The following is a 9,596-nucleotide window of genomic DNA, read 5'->3' on the forward strand; positions in this document are numbered from 1 at the left end:
CGAGTTACGTCATCACCAATGTGCTTCCTTTCTCGGTCTGGTGTCCCTCCCATCGAGTCTCTTTATTAGAATTTGGTTCTCAATTTCCAATCAAAAGGCTGCATTTCGAGCGAACCTGCCTCACACCGCTCCTGATTGGTCGAGCGGCTGCTACAGCTCTCGCATTTTGACAACAAACATGGCGGACCCCATGTCCGATGCGAGTTCACAAATCGCAAATAAAAACTGCATTAAGCGAAGTTTTATCTGAAATCAACGGCATCTCATAACTTAAAAAAAAAACAGTTTGCACCTTTGGAATTTCTGTCTGGAAAAGACGTATTTGATGTTCTCCCGACGATGTTTTGATGCGCTGATGACTACTGACTGGACCTGTCAGTCAAAGTATAGTAACTACGTCATTGCGTAATGCATTGTCTACGGAGGACTCCCAGACTCTCCCCTGGGAGAGTCTGGCTGTTGCGAGGCTAATGAAATGTCCCCATTTTAATAAAACATATTGTACTATGGCCCATTAAATGGCCCTGTGTGTGCGCATGTGTGCGTGCGTGTGCGTGTGTGTTTGCTCGCGTGTGCATGTTTTTACTGAAACATAAAAAAAATGAATGGCTGAATTTATGCTATGGGACTGCTGTGGGAAAGAAAGGCTTATGGTTCAGAACTGTGGTTGTTTGATACCATGGTATACTTAAAAATGGTATACCGTTACCTAATTGACAAGAGTGACATTGTGTCCTTCGCCTGGTATCCTCTCAGTAAAACGAGCAATGAAAAGATACTGTGCAGTATCACAGTCACAGTTGAACTTTAGTAAGTAAGGAACAATCACCCAGAAAAACTATCTTGGCAGTGTTTTGAAGGCATTGTTCTTTTCTGTCTTGTCTGTGTGAAATTTCTCTTTCATGTCTCCACACTGCCTTCATTATCCATTCTCTTTGCTCTTTCTTGAAAGAATATAGCTCTGCAATCCACACTTCATCGTTTGCCATTTTCTCTGATATCTGATAGTAATTTATTCATTGTCACATTAAAAAAAACAGACCTGGAAATAATATTTCCCCAGCTGTTATTGTTTTATAAAAGAGAGAAGTGCAGAGAAAGGCAGCGTTGTTAATGGCACAATGTTTCACAGGCGACTTAAAACTTCAAATGCCCCGAACATAAATTGTTTCTTTTTTATTCGTGCCACTCTGGTCCCCACCTGCCTCGGTGGGGTGGTTGAAGGGCATTTCTCTGCATGAGCTTAGGGACCCATTAAATCGTGTTTTATTTTTACCACAATTGACTGCAGATGGAGCATACCTGACAAACCTGTGAAAGCTGATCATATTCCTTTAAATTCATTGGGCAATGAAACCTAATTTCTTATTTGGATTTTTGTACTGAGATTGCACAATAAAAATGTGTAATGCATGGAGGCAAATCAGCTCAATAACCATTTTTTTAAGCATTATTTAGTGATATGTCTCCTTGCCTTCTCCTTGCCTTCAAAAAAGAAGAAAGAAATATGGGCGTTTCTTTGTGTTGGGACTACTTTAAAGGGTCAGGACAACTGTGAAAGGAGTTTAAAAGAAGAAAAGAGATGAGAAAGGGAAATAGACCCAGGAATGGAAGTGCTGTCCTTTGTATGTTTGGCACATGGCAGCACTTGATGAATGGACTTATCTGGAGAAACCCCGTTCCTTCACTGAGTCTGCTTGACCTCTCTCAGTTACGTAGCAACTAGACTTTTGGCAGGAATTGTATTTCACGTAATTTATCTATGAACACACACAGTCTTAAATCTCGGCAAAACATTTGTTCCATTAAATAAAAAGGATGTCATTTTCTTGGAGGTCTGTTTGGGGTCGATTGATTTGGTTTCTTGACCGCCAGGCATTATTTTTTGACCATTAACTTGACAAACGAATGGATATGCTATATAGTCTCCTGCAACACACATACTGTACTGTACATTACACAAAACACACAAAACACCCTATCGACTGAATGCGATTGTTGCATTTCTTGCCAAGCTTCTGCTGCTGTGATATGAACAAACGGCCACAAACAATTAACACATTTTGACCGTGGAAAATCATCAAAATTTGCAGATGTTTTGTGTTTGAAAGAAGTGAAGTCTGTAAACACTTTAAGATGAATCATACAGTACATTTTTTTCATAACATTGACTTGGCTCCAGGGCAATAATTGTGAAAGCCTTAATGTTTTATTTTACAGGTTCTACTGTATAATCAGTCACTGCCAGCCTGAAACCCCCTGTGTTCAGTTGAATTTGCTGTACAGTGTTCAAAAGGTGTCTGCTCCAGCCGTACATTAAAGCTGTTGCATATCATGTTTTTGAATCTAATTCCTTTATGGAGAAGTATAGAATAGAAACGTAAGAGGCAAGTCAATCTTAAAATATACAAAACATTTGAGAACATGTTGCTCTCCTTTGAAATGGTTCTCTAGAAAATCACAGACACCTGAATAGAATGCGTGCGTGTCACTATAGCCTCTTTACTGAAGCTTTCCTTACTAAGATGTCCGTGTATCTCTTTGATATTACAGTACATGACACTGACACCTCAGAGTTAGGAGTTACGGTAGTCGCGATGACCAGGCTGGCATTCAGAGTTCTCTGCAGTGTGCTGTGGATCTGGGCACACGTTGACGCCTGTCCTGCAGCTTCAGGTTTCAGCCATGGAGGTCATTTAGCATTCCACTCACACCATCAGAGCTCACCACCAGCTCAGCAGACCAGTCCATGGGAACCCTACCCCTCAAGCCCACCCAACCAATGTCATGGTCAAACACAACATGGCCAGAGGTGATACATGAGGCCAATTAACACAAAACCTTATTAGTAGACTAAATCTAATTAAAACTTTATGTCATCGGTATCTAAGAATGACGGTTGGCCGGTCGGCCTGTCCGTGTCCCATGCACACTTTGGTGCACACACAAGATATGAAATTGCTGTGCTCCTGCATGCTCTGTCTGTGGGAACGGTTCCCCTTGCTTCGGGCCTCTCCCCATGACACGGAACGTGTACATGTACAGTAAGTGGGGTCTGGACTTCAGTCCCACCACCCCAATGCCCTGACAGCGCTGTCAGAGTTGATGCAGAGCGCTCTGCCTGAGCCAGAAGAGCCCCTCAGAGTGGCGACCGTGGTTTTCATAATGACCCTAAGCGCAACGGTGGGGGCCAGTGGTGGGCAAGGAGGTAGGGAGCGCTTCGCTATGTTCACTTGGGCCGCGCAGAAGTGCCGAAAGTCGGGGGGATGAAGTCAGATTTACTATTCTGTCCATAACGGCTCATAACTCGTTAACAGCGCCGAGTCGGCTCCTGCGACAGTCGCAACGCTCAACACGGCGACTCGCTCGCTACCGCTCGCTCGCCGGTGTCTCACGTGGCTCACGGTTACCTGAGACGGTACCTGAGGCGGTCGCCTCTGAGTCAGCAGCAACATTTTGTGGTCCCTACAGTACCTACCCTTCCCCTGTGACTGATGTGTGAATTATACGGGGGTTCTGGTGTTGGTGGTGGTGAGGGGGGGACTGAGGTATTCCCATCTCTGACCATAATTCCAAATGTTGAGAGTAGTCAAATGAGCGTGCTGCTGAAGTAGCTTGTGATCAAATAAATGGTCAGGTCCATCAGTGCTTGCTCATTATCTGGACACTAAACGACTTTACACTGTGGGAGGCTCTGAAGCTGAGATAAGGTTGGAATGCTTCATGGGTGATACTTTAAAGTTATATCTGGAAAGGAGCATACGTTTCTGTATCGTTTATTTCTTGGATGCAAAGTTTTGTTATTTTGGAGGGGTGGCGTAAACCAAGAAAAGAAAAAAAAGATCCCCACAGTTTTATAACGTGTGCTCCTTTCAGATAGTGTGTGTGTGAAATAAACTTCTTCTTTGGCGACGGTGTTTTAAATCCCATCTCAAGCCATTTTCACACTTCGCTTCCCTTGGCTGCAGTTTGCTATGTGCCTCTGTGGCTTACTGGAACGGTTTGTTTGTTGCACATGAAAGAAAATGGCTTTGAGTATTTTCAGCAGATGTTGATTCACCATGATGTGTCCAAGAAAGCCTTTGCTCTGTTGTACTGTATGCAGCATTGCAGCTGGTAAATGAATTGATTTATTTTGCTCGGAAAGATTACACATAATGTTACATATTTGAAGCAATCAAACCAGCAATTATGTGGCTTTGAATTCCATGTTGACAAGCTCAACTGTCTTGGGAGAAGTTTGGGTGGATTTACTGCTGGTGAAACAGGCTCTGTGCCTGTCCAAATAACAATTATTGCATACAGTACAATAACGATGTACTTACACCTCAAGGACATTGTCATTATCATTACAAAATGATAATGTGTATCATTGATAAGGGATAATAGCAATAAATACCGTTGAGCATATTCAATAATGACTATTTTGTATGCTTTCCCTCAACAATTTTCATCACCATTTATCTTATTTCATTCATTTTTGGCAACTGAAATCTAGTTAAAGATTTTTATGAGGCCTCAAACTGGAGAAAAGAATGTACACATTGTACACAGCGAGTCAACCATATACCAGGAAATGCCATTTTGTCTGTATTAGATTGCATAGGACATGTGTATTCATGGCAATTTCTCAAGAAACACGAAAAAAGAAAAAAATCCATCTTGTCTTGTGTCCAGCCTTGAACAATATCAATATATATTTATTCGTCTTTTGTAGGGCAAGAATCTCTACGACTTATTCAAGTAGATAGTGAGTGGCAACTAGCTTGAAATATTGTTTGCAGATGTGGTGAAATAAATTATTTTCATATCTCAATATTGGCAATAATTTATCCCATGTTGAAATAATGTCATGATGAATCCTGCCAAAAAAAAACAATTAGCTTTTGTCTTATGTGTATAAGCATTAAGCTTAGAATTCATCTTGAAATGGTTATCCCCACTTTCATAAATTGCCATCGCTGTATTATGAATAGTCATTCCTAGCTATGGTTGCCATCAAAAATGCTAACCTAAATATGTACAAAATTAAAAGTTTAAGCCATGCAATAACATCACAGCCATTGCTGTTGACTAAGGCTAAGGCACTGTAGAATCCCTGTTGTTAAAGTCCTCTGTTGCTTCCATGCCCAAATAGGTACCGCATTGCATGCAAGAGCCCAGGGGCGAAAAGTGGTGGGGGTGGCTGGACAACATTTTGGTGTGGGCCATCTGTGTGCTATTTAGACCAGTCCCAACAGCCACGGCTGCTTTATTCAAAAACTGTCAGGCAGTGTCATTAGGTGCAGCCATTTAAAAGCTTCAGATTTCATTAGCCACAGGAAGGGCCACATTACCCTCAGGATTAATGTCAGGTTTTGCGGTTCAGTGCTACAGCAGTGGACTGCATTAACTTGACTGGGGCTGACCCTCTTGTTTAAATACACCCTAACTCATTAAAGATTATGTAGGCCAAGGGGAACCCTTAAATAGCCCGTGAATTATGGGCATTTTGTTCGAGCAACATTGCTTACACACCTTAAAAATGCTGTCACCCACCACTTCCTCTGGATGCTGGGATGCGGTATTGGAACAGTAAATCTAAAGCACAGGGGACGTAACTACCACTTCACTGCTGGAACTCTTAAGCACTTTGCAAACACTTTGTTTTCAACATGCATGATGCATTCATAACAACTTGCGTTTTATAGTGTCTTGCACGGAGTGGGGAGGGGGTGTTTGGCGTATCTCCTTGCATGCCAGGCCTGGTCTTGTCACAAGGTCTTAGCCATAGCTTCACTTATCTGGGGGAAAACACAGCGAGCTGAGTCACAGGACAGTGAGAGGTTGAGAGAGTGATAACTCACAAAGGATGAGCCAAGTCATCACTCTTCCTGTTTTAATTAGGAAGCGCAGTCTTTCAGCAGCCACTCGTGTCATTGGCTTCCTTCCCCCTGAAATGATTGCGGATCAGGAGTTGTTGGGAGTTCACTGGGAGCCGTCGTTGTTTAAGGTGCCTTGAATTTTGGGGAGTAGATTTTGCACAGGCACGCGGGGGGTTTCAATATCATTTTTAACCTCCTTTTATAATGAGAGGGGAGCTGTCAGTTATGGTGAGCCAAATGAGGCTTAAACAAGCTACGTACGACTCCTCCTGCAATTTTGCTACATCATGTTGACGTCTTTCCAAGGCTGGAGGCTCTGAGTGTAATATAGTCTGTCCTCTTGAGGTTTAGCGGCACCGTTTGTCGGAGGGGGTCACACAGACTCTGTGTTTTGTCACTCAGCCATTTATCACAATGTCACTCACCATGCGCCTGCGTGTCAGGGCTTCCCATCATGCATTGCCAGGTGTGAGACGGAGCTTTTTTGGGGGGGGGATCTTAATCAGGAAGCGATGGCAACGCAACCCTGATTCATGGCATGTTCTGGTTGTTGTAATGTATAGGTTCAGCTTCAGGAACACCAACTTGAAACACATACCGGTACTCCCACCTCCTGAGAGCTACTATACCTCCACTGACAGGATCTGTTTCTTTTTGGCGGTGGACGCCTGATCTGAACTTTCCAGAGCTCTGACAAACCTCAAGAGGCAGAGCAATATATATGTTTGAAAAGCAGCTCGAACAGAATTCCTTTTCATCATTTTCCCCCCCTTCGGCCTTGTCTTTTTTTCACACAAAACCTGCGGACTGTTCCCTGTGTCAGCCCAGTGGGGTGTGTGTGTGTGTGTGGGGGGGGGGGGGGGGGGGGTTAGACCTTGGTGGCCGTAGCACTGGGACCGCTATACCGCTGACTTGGCGGCAAATCCATTTTTGCAATTAACACCTTTTTCATGCTCTCTCTTTGGTGCCTAGTGGGCTTTGAAGTAAGCACATAATCCTTAAAAGGGGTTGTGGGCGCGGGGTATCACTGTTTAATGCCCTTTATTACTCAAGTGCAGCTCAGTCAATATCTCTGTCACAGCAGAGAAGAAAAAACACAAGCCAGACCTAACTCTGTGTCAAACATGGGCCATTACAGACATCTTCATGATTTTGAGTGCAGTTGAGGCTTTTGTTGTTGTATCTCAACATGGAATTTATTTTCCTCTTACAAACAATGTCAAATCATGCTCACACATAATAAATAATAAGCTAAGATGCTGATAATTAAATAATCACATTCATATGACTCCTTTAAACCCTTAAACCCTTTAAACCCTAAACTTTGTTGATTAGGGTCCCCAGGATGCTATATACTTGGTCCACTCCTTTTTTCCCTTTACACCATATCGCTTAGCTGAAAATAGCCAATGTATAAGCTCACAATGTGTTGCAACGCAACATGAGAGATGATATGATATGATATTATTGTCACATGTTTGCCACAGAATGGTGACGCTAGGGTTCATGTGGTTAAATATCCTCACCATCACCAGTGCGAGGTCATATTCCATCATTGTAACTGAGCAGGTTTCAATTTATTTCATGAAATAGTTCCCTTGATTCTTTCAGGCAATAATTTACAGCCGCTTTCTGACTCCAAGACGAGTCAAATTGAGCAGAGGGAATGGTACAGTACTGTTTGTAGCAGAAGTAATCGCTGTAAACTTTTACAAGACATCTCTGGATATCAACCAACCACTGCTGAACATGCCAGCTCTCACTCACATTTTTATTAACTCTGTTGACCTCTAACCAGCTGAAAGGAAATTACTCTTCAAAGTACCGGTATATGAATTGACCCACATTAAACAACAAAGCCTCGCACTGAACAAAATTAGAAAGGGATCATGTGATTCTGTGATGTGATGAAAGAAATTAGGAAACATGCCAAAGAGTATGAGCTTTGAAGGATTCCGTGATTTCAACGCATGGTGTTTAACAGGACATGTGGTACAGTTCACGACAGTGGAAAAAAGGCCCTAATGATGACTATACTTAACTGTGAAGAGCTTATTGAGTGTTTCCTAGGAGGTCTCCCCTGTGCATCGTTTGGAGCCGTGCTGCAGAGACAGCCACTGCACAGACTCCAATTACTGACCAGGGATGGGACGATATGAACATTTCATATCACGATTATTGTGACAAAAGAAATCGCGATTTACGATATTGTCGCGATAATCAAAATCCATTATCCTGGGGTGGAACATTTGCCAAAAAATAGCCGATCTACAAGCTCACCACGCGTCGCAATCGGCTACAAGCAACTTGTAGATCGGCTATTTTTTGGCAAAGATATTTGATAGAGAATGAAAAAAAAAGACTGTATCAAGTACATATTACTAAGTTATTAAGTACCTTTTACCAATTATAGAGGGTTTAAGTGGTACCGGATATGCAGCTCGGGCAAATAAAAGGTGAATTGATCCCAGCGCATGACGGAGGACGATATCACGATAAATTAAATCTCCACGATGCGATTATCGTGAGTGTTTTTTATCACGATAAATGATAAGATCGCGTATCGTCCCATCCCTATTACTGACCAAGTCCCACTCGGCTGGCTTCTAAAACTGTGCCCAGCAAATTAGAATCAAGAGAGATAGAAGGAAGGCAGAGCCATTAAAAAACCCACAGAGAAAGTTGGGTTACAGAGCCACAGTATAGACCTACAGGAAATCAAAGAAGACAAACCTCAGGCTGCATTTAACAAGTGCGATCCTTTAGCAGAGGGAAAGAGAGGCACCTCTTTGTTCATGATTTGGACACGCTCCAACCGCCTGCTACATAGGATTTTCTTCTATAATCCACCGAGTGGCTGATTTATTGCTGGCATTAAAAGTGTTGACCTAACTTCCTGAACAGAGTCCTTCCCAATAACCAAACAAAATTGCAGTTGAAAAAAACAATGTGAAATTTTTTGGTATAATTCTGCCGATTGGCAAATATGTGCGACAAGTACTAGCACCCTGGGTGGTGTGTGTGTGCGTGTGTGTGTGTGTGTGTGCATGCGTGGTGGGAGACTTTTGAGATAGCATCCCATGTTTTGATGCTGAAAGAACGTAAGCTCCCTTTTTTATAATACACAGAGATTTAAAGCCCCCTTTTAAAGCCCAGATTATGCCCCCCTTTTGACAAAAAATAAATGGTTCTAAATTGAGAGCTTTGAGAATAACTTGGAGCAAGTAACTACCGTAATTGCTGGACTATAAGCCGCACCTGAATATAAGCCGCACCTGCAAAATTTAGAACAAAAAACAAATGTTTACATATATAAGCCGCACCTGACTATAAGCCGCAGGTGTCCTTTTTGCTTTCCGCTAGAGCACCCCTGGTGGCCGTTAGCTGTAAAAATCTATGTATAAATCCTTGTTAAAGACCATTGTAAAACTAACTAACTGGCCGTTAGCTGTAAAAATCTTTATATAAGCCGCACCGTTGTATAAGCTGCAGGGTCCAAAACATGGGAAAAAAGCTACGGCTTATAGTCCAGCAATTACGGGTATATATAAATCCTTGTTAAAGACCATTGTAAAACGAACTAACTGGGCGTTAGCTGTAAAAATCTTTATATAAGCCGCACCGTTGTATAAGCCGCAGGGTTCAAAACATGGGAAAAAAGCCGCGGCTTATAGTCCGGCAATTATTGCGACCGTAAGGTCGCAGTTTAGTATCAAAACCTCCACCGGCCGT

The sequence above is a fragment of the Nannobrachium achirus genome, assembly GCF_963921795.1.
Source record: "Nannobrachium achirus genome assembly, chromosome: 17".
In the NCBI taxonomy this organism is placed as follows: domain Eukaryota; kingdom Metazoa; phylum Chordata; class Actinopteri; order Myctophiformes; family Myctophidae; genus Nannobrachium; species Nannobrachium achirus.